The sequence below is a fragment of the Lontra canadensis genome, unplaced genomic scaffold (assembly GCF_010015895.1).
Source record: "Lontra canadensis isolate GAN:19392208 unplaced genomic scaffold, GSC_riverotter_1.0 scaffold46, whole genome shotgun sequence".
NCBI lineage: Eukaryota > Metazoa > Chordata > Mammalia > Carnivora > Mustelidae > Lontra > Lontra canadensis.
Window position 1 is genome coordinate 14,738,971 of NW_022631040.1, and position 20,580 is coordinate 14,759,550.

General features: G+C 46.2%; 1 protein-coding gene across 1 annotated transcript in view; it reads left to right on the top strand.

Moving 5' to 3' along the window:
• The first annotated feature begins 3,329 nt into the window (after positions 1-3,329).
• Positions 3,330-20,580, top strand: part of RXRG (retinoid X receptor gamma) — a 123,645-nt gene continuing 106,394 nt past the window's right edge. The window contains exon 1 of the mRNA XM_032872988.1: positions 3,330-3,471. The gene's annotated coding sequence lies outside the window, so the exon portion shown is untranslated. The remainder of the gene's footprint in view (positions 3,472-20,580) is intronic.

A 20,580-nucleotide genomic window follows, 5' to 3' on the forward strand; every position in this document is an offset into this window, starting at 1 on the left:
AAAGTGACCTTATTTAAGTAGACGTTTCAAACACTTAAAATAATGACCCAAAGGATAGCTGTACTAATTGAAGCAGCATTTTATTGATAGGGGAGCCACCCTTTCCTTATAATTAAAAAAAAAAAAAAAAAAAAAAAGTTCTTGCTAGATCTTACATGATTGCCCAGGAGAGGAATGTGGCTGGTGAAGGCTATGGGCAAGAATTAATTTCCTGATTGACGGTTTCCTCCCCCTTCCCCCGCCCCGCCGCCCCGGGTGGGGAGGAGCCGGCGAGTGGAGGGTGTGGCTTGGAGGGGGTGGGGGTGGGGAGGCTGCCTTCCCAGTGGGCGGGGTCTGCCGTTTGTTTTCTCCCTATGAGAGCTGATCGCCCAGCGGTTTGCCAAAGCTTATGGAGTGATTTTACCCGCTTTCCACCTTTTCTTTTAGGTCTTACTCCTTCTTTCTGACTTTTCCTTTCCAGGGGAGCCAGTGTCTCCATGTTTCCCCGTTTAATTTCTGCCCTCCTCTTGGGGCAAACTTTGTCTAGACAGCAGCCTCTGGCTCAGGCTTAGCCTTTTGGCCTTAGGATGGCACGTGTTCTCATTGAGAAAAGTCTCCAACGAATGAAGTCCACTCAAAGTTATTGGCGACGCCGGTCAGCTATGTCTCTTTCTGGAGCACTGCCCTTTTCACAAAGCGTGGGGAACAGCTCATGTCAAAGAACAGTCCTTTTGCCCAGGGTAGCTGTGTGTGTTGTGGTCCTGAGGTCTGCATACCCACAGGCTGGTTTCGGCTTTGCCAGGTTAGACCACATCTCTAAAGTGCCTTCCTCATTGCGAGACTGAGTAGGTCTTTGCTGAATAGAGAACGAGCGGAAGACAAAGGCGAATAGAGAAAAAGGCAAATAGAGAATGCAGCCTTTTCCCCATTACCCGATCTCAGAACCCTTAAAACAATTTCTCTTCGAGGAACATCTATGAGACTATTATTTCAGGGATGTCGCTTTGGAAAGTTCTGAACTAGGCTATATGCCCTTGGCCGAGTTGCTAATCGTCTCTGGGCTTTTCCTCTTCACTGTACGGAGGGAGGTGAACTAGAGGATAGAGAACTTCCAACTCTCTTTAGGACTTCCAAACTCCTGTAGAAATGGGAAGGTTTCAGGCACAGCAGGAGGGGCCAGGAGGGGCAGAGAGGAGATCCTCGCTGTTCCTTCTTACTTACACCGCGGGGGCCCGACTGGGTCAGGCTGCTGCAGAAACAGAATTTGCTCTCCCCGGTGAGCTGCTCATGCACCTCTAGCAGCAGCTGGGTCACCCTTAGTGTTTACAGCTTTTGATGAGTCCACCTCTGCCCCACCTCGACCCCGGGGCGGCCGTCCTTCCATAGTGCAAGTGAGGATATCAGGTGAGCCCGCTTGGGAGCACCTGGTTATTGGGCTCAAATTCACCAGCTGGGGCTGGTCTGGGGCCAGCTCCTATTTTTAGCAATATCTGACAGTCCCTGCTTTCCCCGCCTAATGATCCCTTTCGAGGGTCAGCCTCTCCTGACCCAGAAGTCCCTGATGTTATAGGAGGAAAGGGCACGATGAGGTAGCACAAAGGGCACATTACCGAGGCTCTGGTTTCTTTCCCTCCTAGGGCCTTGATTTCCTTTCTAGAACACAAGGCAGGATGCTCTCCGAGGGCCTCCCCCTCCCTCCAACGTAAAGTTCCAGCAAGAACCCGACTGTGCAAAAGGAGGACAGGTGCTTGGAGCCTTACGACCCCAGCACTAGGGACAGAGATTCAAGCAAGCACAGCGTGCCTGGCACAGTGTAAGCAGTCTGTGAATTTTCACAGTAGGTGTTCCACCCAGAGGCATGGGCACACGGGCTAGGAGAAATAGAGTTCTAGCATGCTTTTATTTGCTCAGGAGAAAACCAGAAAGATATGCTGGTGCCATTTTCTTAAGGGAAAACTGCTCATGTGTTCAACGGAGGACTCTCCATGGGGTTAGCAACCTAAGGGCACAGAAGTCAGGACTACGTTCTGCTTCCCGGGCCAGGAATTTAGTGGGTACAGGTCTCTAGAAAGTCAGAATTTCAAACACTTTGATGCAGGAGCTGCTTTTGATATCTGGTTCTCTCCAGAATTTTGACACTGCCTGTGTCCCTTTTCAGCAGGGTCATCTCAGCGGGGATGGGGCTTGGGCCAAGTACCATGGAAAGCAGATGAGAATGAACAGGAAGGGTGGCCTGGAAGAGAAAAAAGTTTAAAAATATGTCAGGAGGGTTGGGGCCTAAGGGCCAAATATGTCTGTCTATCTGTCTGCCTATGTGTCTATCTATCTATTACCTATTTTCTATCTGTCTGTGAACCTTGGTCTGTTTTTAGTAGCAGCTGGTATGAGCTCTTTTTGCCATTTCCCTTTAGGCTGCCAAAGTCCTCGCTCAGGAGATTGGACCCTTAGAGCGTGCAGGCCAGGGGAAATCCCTCCCGTGGCCGTGTTCTCCGGGGATGCCTTTGTTTTTACGCCTTCTCCACATACTACATTTCCGTAGCATTCATTCTCCAGAGGATTCTCAGGGAAGTCTTGAAATTACATACCATTTTGGGGTTGGGGGGATTGGATCACATTCTCAGCTTCTAACAAACCTAGATACTATTGCTCATGGCTAGGCTTCCATGAGTAGTCATTATGCCTGAAACTCGCGTTGTGACTTTGCCCGAGCCCCTTGACTTGGGAGGAGAACATGGATTCTCTTTCACCACAGGAGAGAGAGGGCTCATATGAGCTTCAGAAGGGGTGAGGTGACTTTGGACAAGCCCTTCAGCATCTAAAGACCTGTTCCCTTTTTGATAAAATCAGTATGCCAAATCTGGCTTTTCCAGAGTTGTTCTAAAGACTGTGATTTAAAACAATGCAGTGTCTACTGTTTACTATACAACCCATCAGGCATGGGATCCTCCCAGCAGCCCAGTGAGTCATGGGGCATGACCCCATCTTGTAAGTGAGGAAAAAGAAACTCTAAGAGGTGTCGTTTGTCCAAGGTCACGGAGCTGATGGGTGACGAAGGCAGGATACGGTGGAAGTTTTACTCTGAGAGCACGCTCTTGGTTACTAAGCTACACCACCACCACAGACACAAGTGCCTCAAAATACTTATTATTTTTACAGGCTTCGTGGAATGAGTTGTCCCCTCCTAGGCCCTAAATGGTCCATTAACTTCAGGCCAGACCAAACCACCCTTGGTACGTGACCTCGTTACCCTCTGGGGTCCCTTGTCTTTCAGAAGGTTTACGACGCTTCTCAGCATTAAAGTCTTACTTTCACCTTTGATATTGTGTTGTATGATTTTCTTCTTTTCGCAGGTGAGGAAGTTAACAGGAAGAGCAACCTTCCTAAGCTCACTCAGAGAGTGAGTGGCAAAGCTACCAGCCATTGACTTGTCGATGCCTGTGGTGACTCTGATTCCCTGGGTAGCCACTTCCGTAAGGAGGAATTCTTTCCAAGGTAATCTGGAATGTGCTGTATCCGTTGGGCAGACCACTGGGCATTTTGTACTTATCAAAGCCCCAGATAGTGCAGAACCGCTCTAGTGGAAATGTCTCCGTAATCCCGAATGGCTACCCTACTCCCGACCTGCCCTTAAGAGCAAACTTGGATATTGAAATTTGGAAGCACTAGAAGCCTTTGATGTTCTTTCAGGGGGAATCTGTACCTCACAGAGGCCCTAGGAAGATAGGAGGAGGACCGAAGGAAATTGAGTCCCGTCTCTCCTTCAGCATTCCTTGCGGACAGATTTTCAGGGAAGTAGGTAATGTGGGAGGTAGAAACTTGGAGCACAAGTGCCTCGGGCACTGTGAGAGGTTTCCCCACTGGAAGCCATGGAGAGAGGCCATCTTGGCACTTGGCGTAGCAATTGAAAAGGAGACCATTCATCCTGAGAGAGGTTGATGAGAAGGTCTCTAAGTCTCAAAGTGTTCCTAGCATCTTTAAAAGCCTGTTAGTTTTTTGGAAGGGCCAGCTGTCAGAGGGACACAGGTGTGTTATTGTGATATTCCCAGGACAAATGGGGGGAGACCCAGGGAGCTCCTGAGAAGAAAGCTGACTCGACTGTGGGTCTTGCAAGGAGTGTCTCTCCTTCTCATCAGAGCCCACAAGCCCACTTCTGTGGCCCAGGTCTTCCTAGCGTTTCGCTTCCTCGGGCAGACAGAAGAAGTTCCCTCTACGGCCTGGCCGTGGGCCCAGTGAGACAAAAGTGGGGCAGAGCAGATAGTGGAGTGACTGGTTAACTTTGTGATAAATGCTTTTGCTCCTGTTGCCTGGCAGACTCTCAGTCTGAGCCCTTCTGCACGAGACCCCCAGTGTCCCAAGGGTCAGGGGCAGGATCGCTAACCTGTCACGGGGTGCACATAGCCCCCCGCTTCATGGAGCAGCTCTCTACCTTCCTGGACAGCTTATTTCAGGCAAAGGTCTCTCCACTCCCCAAAGCCAGAGAGGATGAAAGGTCAGGAAAATGCCTCTGAGAAAATCCTGGTGCGTGCGTCCTGCTGCGTCATCTGGCCGCTCGCCTTCACCCCTGCTCCCCCAGCCTACAGCTGCGCGCTTCTGTGCAGAAACGGGCCGCGCTGGGTTCTCTCCGAGATGGATTCTTTTGCTGTTGCCCTAGTAACAGAATTATTAAACCAAGTTCCAGCCTCGGGAGTATTTGTGCCCGGTGAGGTAATGTCTGTCGCATGCAGCCTTTTCATTCCTAGCCCCAGCCCCTCGCTTCAGGCTCTCGGGGTATCTCGCCCCTAGACTGATGGGCTCGGCTCCTCCCTGGCCCCAGATGCCACCTGCTCCCCACCTCCACCCCAAGGTGGCTCCCAGCTGAGCAACACTCTTTCTCAGGCTCAGAGACTCTGTGTTGACCAAACCCCCCATCAGCCTGGCATTCAGAGCCCCCCATTGTGGGCCATACCACTTTCCAAAAGCCCACAGTGCTCCCTTCCCAAAGCCCACAGGGCTCCCTGCACTTTAGCAGAGCGGGCTGTGCCTGAAGTCCAGTGACGGGGAGGAGATCCAGGAGGAACAAAGACGGAGAATCCACAGGACTTAGGTAGCAACTGGTTGGTGGAGAGGCAATAAATAGAGTGGAAGGCTTAAGCATCTGGGCTTTGGAATGAAACTCTATAAAATTTGAGCTCTCTCACTCAATAGTTCTGTGACCTTGAGCAAGTTTCTTTGTGATATTCTTCTTTGTGATATTCTTTGTGATATTCTTCTTTTCTTTTTTTTTTTTTTTAGATTTATTTATTTATTTTAGAGAGAAAGAGTGCAGGAGCTGGGGGAAGGGAAGAGAGAGGAAGCAGACTCCCTGCTGAGCTGGGCTCGGGGCTCGATCCCACAACTCTGGGACCATGGCCTGATCCAGAGTCCAAGGCTTAACTGACTACATCACCCAGGCAGCCCCCGACCACCACCACCCCTGGGCTAGTTTCTTCCCTCAAGGCTCAATTTCCTCAAAGACAACATAGAGATAATGGTGGTACTGTCTTCATAAGGGTTTCTTTGCCCAATTAAAGATCTTCTAGAACACTTTGCTTAGTATCTGTGTGTGCAGAATCACAGCAGCTGTGTTACCTGGGATGATGATGGTGGCTGACAGGCGAAGGGTGACCATATGGGAAATGGGGTCGAGAGTAGCTCCAGATTTGGGCGAGTGGGGGGAAATGGCACAGAGAGAGAATCCAGGTGCAGAAGGAACCCGCTGGTGAGAACGGATCATATTTTCATTTGGGGATGTACTGAGTTTGAAGTGTCACATCTCACTTGAATTGATCATTGCTGAGTACCAGGCACTAGCCGGTATTGTCACATTCCACGCATTGTCACTTATATAATTCCCACAGCACCCCCTGAGATGGGGATTCTTAACACATGGCAAGATCAAGCAGCTTGCCCAGCCGGTAAGCAGCAGAGCTGGGATTCGAACCCAGGTCTTTGTGTCTCCAGCAGCTGCATACTTTTGACTACTATATGCACTGCTTCCTAAATATCTTGACTATGGTTAGGAGGTCCAGTCCTTTTGTGTGTGTGTGTGCATGTGCATGTGTATATTGCACACCCATGCACTTTAGTGCTGAGGTGGCCTTTGGGGGAACATAATGGTTTGCATTGCTTCCTGCCAAGGCAGTGGTCTGCCCTCTTACTTGGGGTCCCTGTGTGGAAATTTGTCCCCTGGACTTGGGCACCTCTTTTATGACATGTGCTCCCCTGAGCTTGTGCTCCGAGCCAGTGGCCCAGTGCTCACCTCTCCCCCAGTCTCATTCCCAGTCTCTCCCCACATGGTATCCTTGGGCTTGAAGTGCATTAACATCTCTGAACCTCAGTTTCCTCCTCTGAACAACTTAAGCAGTTACAGAATTACAAGAAGCATCAAAAAAGATAGATGTTTCTTGAGGAGAGGGGCTGTTTCTTTTCTTTTAAGATTTTATTTGTTTATTTGACAGAGAGAGATCACAATTAGGCAGAGAGGCAGGCAGAGAGAGAGAGAGAGGAGGAAGCAGGCTCCCCGCTGAGCAGAGAGCCCAATGCGGGACTCGATCCCAGGACCCTGAGATCATGACCCAAGCTGAAGGCAGAGGCTTAACCCACTGAGCCACCTGGGTGCCCCGAGAGGGGCTGTTTCTGATTTCTCAACATTCCCAGGGCCTGGGCCAGAGCTGGGCTTCCACCTGCTGATCTCTGTGTGAATACATGACCGACCGACCGTACAGATAGTTCTGTATGGTGCTGGGCCCACCCCTTTTGTTTGATCCTACTGAGATGGCTTCCCTTTCCACTTACTGCTGTCCTGGATGGTCACCCCAGTTTTCATGCTTTGGGGATGACTCAGTTTAAACTTACAGTATCAGCTAAACCATAATGGCAGAATTGGGCTATAGCCCCCATGCTGCGTGTTGGATGCATGCCCATATATGTGGTGGGGGATGGGGAGGTGGTGGGAGGTGGCAGGTGTGGAGAGACAAGGGGGTCGACTGGATCATATTTCCTCTACAGACTTCCTTAGTGATGGAGAAAGGTGTTCTGAGACCCCGAGGGACGTGAGTTTACATGTAGTAAATGGAACCCATGCTACAGTTGAATCTTGAAGGCCAATGGGATGGTGTAAGGAGGGGAGGGCTTTGGGAGGAGATTAGGTTGTGAGGGGGAAGCCTCACGAATGGGATGACTGCCCCATCACAGAGGCCCCAGAGAGCTCTTAGCCCCTTCTGCCCTGGGAGGATACAAGGAGTCTGAGACCTGGAAAAGGGCCCTCCCAGCACCTTGATCTTGGACTTCCAGCTCCCAGAACTGTGAGAAGTAAATTTCTGTTGTTTACAAGCCCCCCGGGTGGGGGCATTTGTTACAGCAGTCTGAGTAGACAGCAGGGTACAATGAGTTGGCTTTTAACAGGAATTTTCTCTTCTTTTATTAACAATGCTTCAACATGGCAACTTTTAAAATGTTTTTCCCACTATCATTTCAGGTAGTGACACTTTCAGTAACCTGCATCTCGCTTTAGTTGCTATTTAATTAAGACTTAACCTCTAAAAATGCATATTTAATACTCAGCATAAGCCCTTGACTTGTTCCCTTTGAAGATAAACAGGTGAGATAGCTTCTTGAACTCTAAATTCTGTGATAATTAAGATTAGTTGCCATAGAGAGAAAGAGAGGGAGAGAGGCAGAAATGCATGAAAATGTACCATACTTTCCATGTTTAGGAAATTCATTGAGTTAAATATTCAGGGCCATAAAATCTACCCAGACCTAGATACCTATTAATCTGCTGGCCACACAGTCACCAGAGTGATCTTTCATTGTCAGGAAAGTCTTCTCTAATTGCTCCGCTCCTTTGCTCAGAAACTTTGAATGGCTCACCATTGTCCTGGGTACCTATGGTGTCCCAGACCCTCAGGACCTGGCCCGACCTCCCTTCCCCAGCTCCTGTGCTACCAGCTCGCCACATAGGTGATGGCGGCGCCTGCTGCCACCTGCAGTGGGCCAAGCCTCCCTACATTATTTACCCTTTGGATTCTCTTTCTCATCCTCTCTTGGCTTTGCGAGTTCCTGCTCGCTCTTCTGGACCCAGTTCAAATTCCACATCCCATTTAAATGTTGGGCCTCTTTGGATTCTTCCAGACAGATATTCTGTCTTTGTACTTTTATGACAATTCTTATTATAATGCACCACAATTATACATTTTCCCTACTATACTGAGAGCAGCTCGGGACCCAGGGACCCACTCATTATATGAATGTGTACAATGCCTTCCGTGAATATAGACCTAGTCATATGGTATCTAGCTCATCGTGGGTCCTGAATCACTCTTGTTGGAGCAAATTAAGTGAATGGCATTACATTGCCAGTTAATAGTCTGTGTTATGAAGTATGACGTTATCAAAATTTCTTCAGAGAACAAATGAGCCAACTGAGTGTTGTCTTGGCACGCCATATAAAAGCTGCAGTTCTGGGACACCTGGGTGGCTCAGTCAGTTAAGCATCTACCTTTGGCTCAGGTCATGATCCCAGCGTGCTGGGATCGAGTCCCGAATCGGGCTCCTTGCTCAGCGGGGAGCCCTCCCTCTCCCTCTGCCTGCTTGTGCGTGCTCTCTCTCTCTCTCTCTCTGATAAATAAATAAATAAAATCTTTTAAAAAATAAATAAAAGATGCAATTTTTTAAATTAAAAAAGTCCCCTTGTTGAAGGTGGTTGCCTTTGCACACCCAACTGTAGGAGTGTGAAACTAATCTGGAGCTTGCTGTTAGCCCTCTGGTTGAGTAGTAGAAAGGGCGAAGTTTGAGTCCACAACAGAGTCCTTTCTTTCACGATGCCAGTAACATCTTCTGGACACTCCAGACCCTCAGCGGTGGTGGGAGGCCTTATCATTTGGTGTTGCAGATGTGAGCTGTGGAGTGAGGTGGACATGACTGAGTACCCAGCCTCCAGGAAAGTATTTAACAAAAGGTAGTAGCTGTTATTTTTGTGTGGTTTTGTAATGGCTCTGGGTTATGAACAGAATGTGTAACAGCAATGCAAAATGAGACGCTAACATGTTTCCCCCAAGAAATAGCAAATGAAGTAATCATTGCTGATTTTTCTTTTCACCACTTATTTGTGAGAGAGAGCGAGAGAGCGTGAGCACAAGCAGGGGGAGCAGCAGCCAGAGAGAGAAGCAGACTCTCCATGGAGCAAGGAGCCCGATGTAGGACTCGATCCCAGGACTCCAGGATCATGCCCTGAGCCAAAGGCAGCCACTTAACTGACTGAGCTGCCCAGGTGCCCCATCATTACAGATTTGCTGGTGAGTTAAAATGTGGTTGGTTATTAGTAGCTGTTGGAGACTCGTCAGGGTCTAAACCCAGTCCCAGGAGGTTTCCAAAAGAACTGCTTGACTAAGGTTGTCCGGGGGAAGCCGCTCAGATACCTGTGGTTCTGAGCCCAGCGAGCCCGGCAGACAAGGTTCCCGGACTGAAGAGTCCCAGGATGTGTCTGGTGAGGCTGGGACACAGTTAGAACCCAGCTGCCTGGAGACAGACCTTCCGCTCCGCCGCACAATGGGCACGCAGGGCAGGCAAACTCTCTGCCCATCTCTGCCAGATCGTAGAGCCCAGCGCCTCCTGTCCTGCATAGGAAATCCCCGAAACCCCCGAAGAGGAACTTCCTTGAGGCTTTACAGGAAAGCTACATCCGCAGCCGTCTCTTGATTCTGTCCCTATCAGACCCGTGACTCCCAAAGCTTGTCATTCATTTTGACTCTCAGAGGGTGAGTGTGTAGTCTCTGACGAATACGTTTATTAAAAATGGAATCTCCTGTCCCTGGTGTGTTCTTAGGGATTCCTCCCTCTGATCATGCATCAGCGACGCAAAGAGTTGCTTTATTTAATGTACCCTGCTTTTATGTTACTTTGTTTTCTTTTTCTTGTTTAAAGAAAAGAAGTTTCTGTAGTCAGCTTACATACAGGGGACTGCGGAGCATGGGAAGGAAATGACAGTGTGGAAATCTATGAAAGAGGCTGAGGTCTGAGATGACTAGGGTGTTCCTGAAGGTTCCAAGAGTGCCCACAGGCTGGCCCCCAGCCCTTGTGATAGACCAGTGCCCCTTCTGAACTTCCAGAAGCTGCTCTGTTGTGAGAACTCATTCTCCTCCTCCCTCCTCTTCAGCTCCTCTGAAAACCAGGAGCGGAGCGGAGGGGCAGGCTCATGCAGGGGCCCTTGCATGGAGATCTAGCCAGAAAGAGTCTGGAACCAGGAATGTGGGGGAACTGAAGGTTAGTCCTGGTGCTTTCCTAAACTCCTGTGCAACCTTGGACAAGCCCTTCCCTCCCTAGTCTTATGTTTCACCATCCCTGAACCCAGGGAGCTACATCTGTGGGTCTTGGCTACTGTGGAGTCAGGCCAGGGACAAGCGGTAGGGCAGGAAAACAGCCCCTTCATCTCCGACTGAAAGGTGCACTTTGGCTGTACCTTTTTAACACCTTGTCCAAGGCAATGATGTGCGATTCTGAGACTGGTGCGATCTGGAATTGGCAGCCTGGAGGCCTGGGATAGCAGGAGTCACCAGGAGCGCAGGGGAGCTATAACGTGGAGACAGCAAAGCTCTGTGCTTCCTCTGGAGGGGAAGTGATGGGGCTCTTTTATTTATTTATCTGCTTTTTAAATTTATCTATTTAGTTTAATTTTTATTTTAATTCTAGTATGTTTGTTTTGTTATTTTATTTTATTTTTTAAAGATTTTATTTATTTATTTGACAGACTGAGATCACAAGTAGGCAGAGAGGCAGGCGGGGCGGGGAGTGTGGGGGGGGAGCAGGCTCCCCGCCGACGCCAGGACCCTGGGATCATGACCCGAGCCGAAGGCAGAGGCTTTAACCCACTGAGCCACCCAGATGCCCCTGTTTTTTATTTTTTAAAATGTTTTAGACAATGTTTATTTTTTATCAAGTTTTCAATTTTAATTCCACTATAGTCAACGTGCAGCGTTATATTGGGTTCAGGTGTACAATAGAATGATTCAAAATTCCCTACATTACTCAGTGCTTATCCCAGCATGAGTACTCTTTAATCCCCCTCCCCTATTTCTCCCATCCCCCCTTCCCCCTCTTCCTCCTGGTGACCAGCAGTTTGTTCTCTATAGTTAAGAACTTGGTTTCTCAGTTTCTTCCTCCCCCTCTTTGTTCATTTGTTTTGTTTATTAAATTACACATGTAAGTGAAAATCATATGGTTTTTGTCTTTCTCTGACTTATTTCATTTAACATTAGACTCTCTAGCTTCATCCGTGTTGCTGCAAATGGCAAGATGTCATTCTTTTTTATGGCTGAATAGTACTCCATTGTATATATTTGCCACATCTTCCTTATCCATCCATCAACCAATGGGCACGTGGGCTGTTTCTATAACTTGGCTATTATAGATAATGTTGCTATAAACATAAGGGTGCATGTATCCCTTCGAATCATTGTTTTCATATTCCTTGGCTAAATACATGCTAGTGTGATCACTGGATTGAAGGGTAGCTCTATTTTCAATTTTTTGAGGAGCCGCCATACCGGTTTCCACAGTGGCCACCCCAGTTTGCATTCCCAGCAACACTGCCCGAGGGTTCCTTTTTCTCCACATCCTTGCCAACACTTGTTGCTTCTTGTATTTTTGGTTTTAGCCATTCTGACGGGTGTGAGGTGATATCTCGTTGTAGTTTTGATATTTGCATTTCCCTGATGTGATGGCTGATGTTGAGCATCTTTTCATATGTCTCTTGGCCATCTGTCTGGTTTCATTGGGAAAATGTCTGTTCAGGTCTTCTGCCCACTTCTTAATTGGATTATTTGTTTTTTGGTTTGATTTGGGTGAGTTCTTTATATATTTTAGCTACTAACCCTTTATCAGGTATGTCATTTTCATGTATCTTCTCCCATTCCATAGGTTGTCTTTGCTGTGCAGAAGCCTTTTATTTTTATGTAGTCCCAATAGTCTATTTTATTTTTTTTAAAGATTTTATTTATTTATTTGAGAGAGAGAAAGTGGGAGAGAGAGAGAGAGAGCACAAGAAGGGGAGGGTCAGAGGGAGAAGCAGACTCCCTGCTGAACAGAGAACCTAATGCAGGACTCGATTCCAGGACTCCAAGATCATGACCTGAGCTAAAGGCAGTCGTTTAACCACCTGAGCCACCCAGGTGCCCCCAGTAGTTTATTTTGTTTTTTCATTTCCCCTGCCTCAGGAGACATATCTAGAAAAAAGTTGCTTTGGCCGATGTTAGAGAGATTACTCCCTGTGCTCTCTTCTAGGATTTTCGTGGTTTTGGGTCTTACATTGAGGTCTTCATCCATTTTGAATTTCTTTTTGTATATGGTGTAAGAGAGTGGTTCAGTCTCATTCTTTTGCATGTAATTGTCCAGTTTCCCCAGCACCATATGTTGAAGAGACCGTCCTTTTCCCTTTGCCTATTTTGCCATTTGGCCAGTACCATACTGTTTTGATCACTACAACTTTGTAGTGTAACTTAAAATCTGAAATTGTGATGCCTCCAGTTTTGTTCTTCTTTTTCAAGATTGCTTTGGCTCTTTGGGGTTTTTTGTGGTTCCAAACAAATTTTAAGATCATTTCTTCTAGTTTTGTCAAAAATCCTGTCAGTATTTTGATAGGGATTCCAGTAAATCTATAGATTGCTTTGAATAGTTTGGACATTTTAACAACATTTGTTCTTCCAGTCCATGAGCATGGACTAACTTCCCATTTCATTGTTCATCTCAATTCCTCTCTCATCAGTGTTTTACACTTTTCAGAGTACAGGTCTTTCACCTCCTTATTTAAGCTTATTCTTAAATATTTTATTATTTTTGGTGAAATTGTAAATGGGATTGATTTCTTGACTTCTCTTTCTATTGCTTCATTATTAATGTATAAAAATGCAGTGGGATTCTGTACATCGATTTTGGATCCTAATGGAGGTTCCTTTTAGGTAAGTTGGTCAGGGAAGGCCAGCCTGGGGGATGACATAAAGGAGAAGAGTGGGGGCATGGACAAAAGATCCCAGGGTTGGGGGGATGTGCCTGACCTGTTAGAGGAACAGGAAGGTGTGGCTATGGGAAAATGAGGTGTGATTGGAGATGAAGTCACAGACGTGGGCAGGGGACATAGCCCACAGGCCCTGAGGCTGTGCTGAGGAATTTAGCTTTTATTCTAAGTGACACATGAAGCTACTGATGGTTTGGGCAGTGGGATAATAACTGATGGATGTTTTACAAAGTTCCTTCTGGCTGTTGTGAGGTGAACAGACTGTCAAGGGGGCAAGAGTGGAATTGAGGGTGACCAGGTGGCCCAGTGGATGTAGCCATAATCAAGAAGCAGGTGATAGTGGCTTGGTCTAATAGATTTATATTTTGCAAACAGAATCTGCCAAATATGGGGTGTGAGAGAAAAGAAGTAAAGCGATTCCAAGATTTTTTATCTGAATGGGAGAATGTTTTACATTTACTAAAATGAGGAGCCATGGGGATGGAGGGGCTAGTGTGGTGATTGCTATTTTTTGGCTCAGGTTGTTAAACTCAGGCTGCCTGTTTCATGTCCCAGTGCCAACATTTAGAAGGCAATAGGATGTATGAATCTGGAGGGCATGGCTTAGCTTAGCACTGGAGATAAGAAATTTGGGTGTCATCAGATGATATTTTAACCCCTGGGCCCCAAGGAGCATCAGAGATTGAATGCAGAGAAAGAATGTAGGGAGAAAGCCAGGACCGATTCCAGGGTCCCTCTAACATTTAGAGGTTGGGAAGAGGAGGAAGAGGCAGCAAAGGAGACTGAGATGGGACAGCCAGGGAGGAAGGAGAAAAATGTAAGAATGTGGGATCCTGGAAGCTGAGTGAGCATCAAAAATGTTGGCCAAATCTCCCAATTCTTTTTCTTGTTGGTACTGCTTTGCCGCAGCTCATGTAACTGGTAGCATTTAGATGGTTACCAGTCTTCTGCGGGTAAACAGTAAATGAGTAAATGAGCTGGACTTCATCAGTGGTTCTGGGTAAGGCAATCATAGGGAACTGTTTAAAGAACTCTGCCCTTTAAGGAGAAAGGATAGCCCTGGCTTGTGGAGAGCACCTTTGTCACATGCATAAAGGAATATTAGGGAGTCAGAGTTTCAGAGCGGGAAAACCTGTTTGAAACCACTAGTCCCAGCCACTGCTTCTGTGGGAAAGAAAACAAACTTGTCCAAAGTCATCTGGCCCCTTTGACAAAGCTGATGTTAGGACACAGTCTCTTCACTCTCAGCCCACGCTTGGCAGAACTTCACATTGCAGACCAAGGCATTTCCAGTGATCGGCTCCCCCAGATGGACTGAGCTGCAGGATGTGAAGGTAGCTTGACTGAGCAGTGAGGTATAAATGAATGAGCCAAGCTTTGGGGCCAAACCAACCTGGAGTGAATCCTGTGTCCAGCTCTTACTAGATGAGCATCAAGGTGCTTGACTCTGAACCTTGCTCTCTGTCACGTGGCATTGTCACCTATCACAGCTGATGTGCTGGTGCAAACCCTCTGACCCACCCCATGTGGTGCCGACAGTAAGTGGGAGCTTCCTCCCCACCAACCCCTGCTGCTTCTTCCTTCCAACGCAGTTGTTATGAGAAGCAAATTGGAAGGTTCCTCCCAAACCTTGAAGGAAGCCAAGACCTCAGAAAGCAAACCAAAAACAGTATTCTGTGTGGATGTGTGTAATTTAAAGCTTTGTTTTGTTCTGAAAGTAATGGCCCAACTCAAATGTCTGTAAGTAAACCATGAACACATTAGAGCCATCCCTCTGGGAAGACGTGGGGTGATAAGACTGAGAATGATTAAGTAAAACAGAAATCCTTCGACAATTCTTATTTTTTTAAAGGATATATATATTTGAGAGAGAGAGTGTGTGTAGGGGCAGGGGCAGAGGGAGAGAATCTCAAGCAGACTCCCTGCTGAGCGGGGCTTGATCCACAACCGGTGAGATCATGTCCTGAGCCCAAACCAAGAGTTGGGACACTTAACTGACTGAGCTCTCCAGATGCCCCAGCCCTCATTTAAAAATCAAAACCCTGTTCTTCTGAAGGGGAACCCTCCTACACTGTTGGTGGGAATGCAAGCTGGTGCAACCACTCTGGAAAACAGCATGGAGGTTCCTCAAAATGTTGAAAATAGAACTACCCTATGACCCAGCAATTGCACTGCTGGGTATTTACCCTAAAGATACAAATGTAGTGATCCGAAGGGGCACGTGCACCCGAATGTTTATAGCAGCAATGTCTACAATAGCCAAACTATGGAAAGAACCTAGATGTCCATCAACAGACGAATGGATAAAGAAGATGTGGTATATATATACAATGGAATACTATGCAGCCATCAAAAGAAATGAAATCTTGCCATTTGCGACAACGTGGATGGAACTAGAGGGTATCATGCTTAGCGAAATAAGTCAATCAGAGAAAGACAACTATCATATGATCTCCCTGATATGAGGGAGAGGAGATGCAACATGGGGGGTTAATGTGGTAGGAGAAGAGTAAATGAAACAAGTTGGGATTGGGAGGGAGACAAACCATAAGTGACTCTTAATCTCACAAAACAAACCGAGGGTTGCTGGGCAGAGGGGGGTTGGGGGGGGGTTATGGACATTGGGTAGGGTATGTGCTATGGTGAGTGCTGTGAAGTGTGTAAACGTGGAGATTCACAGACCTGTACCCCTGGGGGGGGGGGAATATCTATATATGTTTATAAAAAATAAAATTATAAAAAAAAAAACTCTGTTCTTCTGAGTATAAAACTTTTCTTCCCTGACTATGATGCTTTTGGGAAAAACATGGAAAATGCATAAAAGTATGAAGAAGAAAGTAAAAGTAATACATAATTCCATAACCACTATTACCTTTTGGGTGAGCTTCCAGTCTTTTCTATGCATATTTGGCCATGGGCCACTCAAATGCCCTTTCACAAGAGAGCTGGCAAGCAACTTTGGAAGTGCCCTCAGCATTTGAACCAAAGTCCCACTTTCTAGAACTGGACCCAGCTGGTGCCTGAGCATGGCTGCCTGTGTATCACAATAGCCGGGCAATTTTTCAGGCAGTTTCTCCTCAGATAGCTGTTGGGTTTTTATTTGGCTTTGGGACATATGTGGTATCTACATTTTTATGTAGACTGATGGAATAATTATTTTCCTTTTTTGACTTCTTCCAGCGTTTTTATGCCTGAAAAATCTTTCTTGTCCAGAGATCAGGCAAATCTTCAACTACATTTCCTCCTTTTGTTAATCGTTTTGTTTTTTAAGTCTTTAATCTGTCTGAAATTCATTTTGGTTTATGGTGTCAGGTGAAGGATCTAGATAGAGCTCTTCTTAAATAGATTTCCTAGCAACACGTCCTGCTTGACCAAAGGAAAGTCACTTCACCTTCTTTAACGTCCATTTTCTTATTCAGAGAGGATAAAGGAAATCCTACTACACGGGGGTTAGGTTGAAGAAAAAACAGGTCATTGATATGAAAGCATTTTACAAATGCTCTAGAAATGTTGGTTTTTGCAGTTGTTATTAAGTGAGAAGATCAGGTGTGATTGCTTCTTTGGCATAGTCTTGTCCCTGTCCACTTATGAGAACAATACCAACAGGGCTGGGCCCCAGGATCCCAACAAACCCAAGGGTATTGGGCCCACAGAGAGGTTTTAGGATGCCACAGAGGAGTTGAAATGTAGGCTGTTTATAGTAAATATAGTTCAAGGCTGCATATGTTTATGGATGAGGAGCAAAGGAGAAGTTCAGAGTCTGTTTTAGAGAGGGGGTGGTGATCTATCAGGGAAAGTGGCCAAAGCCTTTCATGAGAAGATAATATCTGATGAAGGGAAACATTTAATTATTTGTCTCTGAAATCCTAAAGGACCACAGAGCAGGTGGAAGTTCAGGAATGATAGAGACACATGGCCTGGCATGGGAAGAGGGAGGGTTTTCCGGGCATGCTGTGCTGTTTCAGAGCTGGCTTCCGGGGCTCGTCAAAATCTGGCTCAGAAGGGTTAGTTGAACAGTGCTGTCTTGGTGTGGTCAAGGATTCAATCCTCCATTTAGACAAGAAGAGACCTGTCTTATTTCTCATCAGAGGGAGATGCAAAGGAAGTTTGCTGGCAGATGGCGGCAACTCTTAACCACGAGGAGAGAATAGCTGAAGATCTAACATTATATGGAAGGCTCTCCAAAGTTAACCCTTTCACCTCCAAATTATTTACTCGCTTGTTTTCTTCTTTCCTCTTTTTAAATCTACAAGCATGTTTAAAATGTGTTTAACAGGGGAAGGCTACAGGAGGTCTGGGTGCTAGTGGAACTCCTAAAATAATCCTGAGCCTAGGAAATGGTAGAAGAGAGAGAAGCATGGAAGAAGAAAAAGAAGATGAAAAAATACATTTCTGGGGCAGCTGGGTGACTCAGTAGGTTAAGCCTCTGCCTTTGGCTCAGATCATGATCTCAGTGTCCTGGGATCAATCCCCGCATCGGGCTCTCTGCTCAGCGGGGAGCCTGCTTCCTCCTCTCTCTCTGCCTGCCTCTCTGCCTACTTGTGATTTCTCTCTCTGTCAAATAAATAAATAAAATCTTTTTAAAAAAAGTGAGGAACTCTGTCTCCTTCATTTTTGATTTAGGGAGTTTAGTACAGACAGCAGGACGCTGTGGGTGCTATATGTACTGGCTGGTTGAGTTGGGGGGGCACAGACTAGAGAAATTTCCTTTGGTTAACCAAGAGTTAACATGGTGCTCTTGAAGAGTAATTGGTGGTGGCTGAGTTATGGTAACACTGCACATTCCCCGCTAAGTGCACATTTCCTGTGCAAGACATGGATTTGATGGGGCCTTTTCAAAGTAGGTGACTTAGGCAGTTCTTTTTATTGGGGGACAAGTCAAGATAATTTGTTCTGGCTTTGGAACCCAGTTTCCCATTATTCCTCATCATGGGGCCTTCGTCCTAGCCAGGCACGTCTACTCATTTATTTCCCCAATCTGAATAGAATGCACAGATCCTGTCTCCATAGCTTTGTGTATGCTGTTCCTTGCAAAGCCTGTACCCTCTCCTCTCCCCTGTCCTGAGATCCTACTCTCCTTCGAGACCCAAATCTAGTTGCTTTTGTAAAACTGTCTCAAAAGCCTTCTGACTTTCCTCCTTTCCCTGCACTCTCCCCTCTGAATTTCTCCCCTCGTGGTACTGTGTATGTAATTTATTCACACTCACAGAATCTGATGTAAAGTTAGTGTTTTATATGCATATATTTAAATCTCCCAATTACATAGGGGCACCTGGGTGGCTCAGTTGGTTAAGTGTCCAACTCTTTTTTTTTTTAAGGTTTATTCATTTATTTGAGAGAGAGAAAGAGAGCACATGGGTGCGTGGATGAGTTGTGGGAGGGGCGGAGGGAGAGGGAGAAAGAGAGTCCTCAGGCAGACTCCCTGCTGAGCACAGAGCCTGACAATGTGCTCAACCCCAGGACCCAAGATCATGACCTGAGACAAAATCAAGAGTCAGACTCTTAACCAACTGAGCCACCCAGAAACCTCAATTGTTCAACCCTTGATTTCGGCTCAGGTCATGATCTGAGGGTGGTGAGATCAAGTCCCATGTCAGACTCCATGCTGGGCATGGAGCCTGCATAAGATTCTCTCTTTCCCTTTTCCTCTGCCCCTTCCCCCCAAAAATCCCAACCCAACCAAACCAAAACAAAAAATCTCCAACTAAATGATATATTTCTTATTGTCTGAGACCTAGTTTTATATTTTCTTATTAGCCCCCTCATCACCTCCCACCATAGTGCTTTGTATAAATTTGGCCCCAGACCAGGTACCCAAAAGTTATTTGATAATTTGATGATTTCAGAAGATTCCATGATGCTCATCTCCAGGTAAATTCTCTTTGTGATGTTAACAAGGCAGGAGCAAAGACAATCTTTGATTTAGCTTTGCACATGGAGCCTACCAACAAGGGGAACAAAATTGTTGCTGTGAGGGTATGTAAGCAACTGGTCAGTGTTCCTCTTTCCAAATTCTACTGGTAAGTCGGGCTCCAGGGATACAAGGCAACTGAGGCATGAGCTTGTCTTCTGTGTGCAGGCCGAGTGTGGAAGATAGACCCTGATGACTATCGGACTGCGTGGTGAATATGATAGAAGTGTATAGAAAGCGGTGTGGGAGCCCCGAGGGAGGGTGTTAAAATAGGTGATTGGGGAGGATTTCCTGGAGGATGCAGTGCTTGACTTAAATTTAGGCATGGAAGAGAGGGAGGAAAAGATTTTGTTCACCATCACAGTCCAAGTCAGGAAAGGGTGTGTGGGGAAATGTAGAAAGGGAACTTTTCTAAGATAAAGTTATTTTACAAAGAAGCAGCATTGGGAAATCAAGGGAATTTAATTACAACTGCCTCACGAGCAGGATTTGAAAAGGAGTGGGAGGCTCATGGAAACCTTAATTGCTGAGAAAAGTTAAGAGGAGAAATATGACAGAAGTAATAGGTCTGTATGTATGTCATGTCTGATTTGTCATTTTTGTAGACAGGCACTCTGCCTCTTGCCTTCTAGGTTAGAGAAAAAAAGATCCTTCTGCTGCTAAGGTGAAGATACCATTTAGGATGCAGAAATGGGACTTGGAAGTACTCCTAATTCCTTTTAGGGCAGAAAAGGTCCATCTCAGGTTACCTCATTGCAAAGAAGAATAATAAGCATTTGTTCAGTGATAATAATGTGTGAGGTGCCTAAAGGAGACCCAAATGAGGCTAAATAATTTCTTCCTTCACAAAATAAAAAACAGCTTGCCTGATTTCTCTTCCAATTTATTTTTGTGGTTTTCCATTCCTTTGGAAATCCAGGAGAATGCTTATTTTATGAGTTTTTGTAGACTAGCCCTTCCATATTCAAAGAGGGTACTCTTGTATGCAATAAGCTGGGTCTTTTTTTTTTTAAGATTTTATTTATTTATTTGAGAGACAGTGAGAGAGAGCATGAGCGAGGAGAAGGACAGAGAGAGAAGCAGACTCCCCGTGGAGCTGGGAGCCCAATGTGGGACTTGATCCCGGGACTCCAGGATCATGACCTGAGCTGAAGGCAGTCATCCAACCAACTGAACCACCCAGGAGTCCCAATAAGCTGGGTCTTTAAGATGAATGCAATATGCAGGAAAATGTGATGAATGATACGGCATTAACAACTTTTAGTTTGTAAAGTGGCTGCATGTTGAAGGCATCTGGAAAAATTGTAAATCACAGCACATCCAGAGCATAGGAGACAGATGTCAAGGCAGAGGAGTGGCCAACTGAAGAGGATGGAACTAGACCCTCCTGGGTTCCACATAGGTATTTCTAGAGAGAGGGAAAGATGTAAGGAAGTTTCAGCTTAGAGGAGCTAGAGAAATCAAATCTGTTGGTACACAAAAAAGAGAACCAATGTGGCTAAGAAAAGAAAAGACTACATACCTGAGTAGCAGAGTAGATAGACCACCTCCAAGGTTCTGCCCAACTCAAACTTTGATTCCATGACTTCCTGAATAAGGATTTAATGAGATTTTTTTTCATAGATACTATGTCATAGGCAAACAGAGTCCTTGGAGATATATA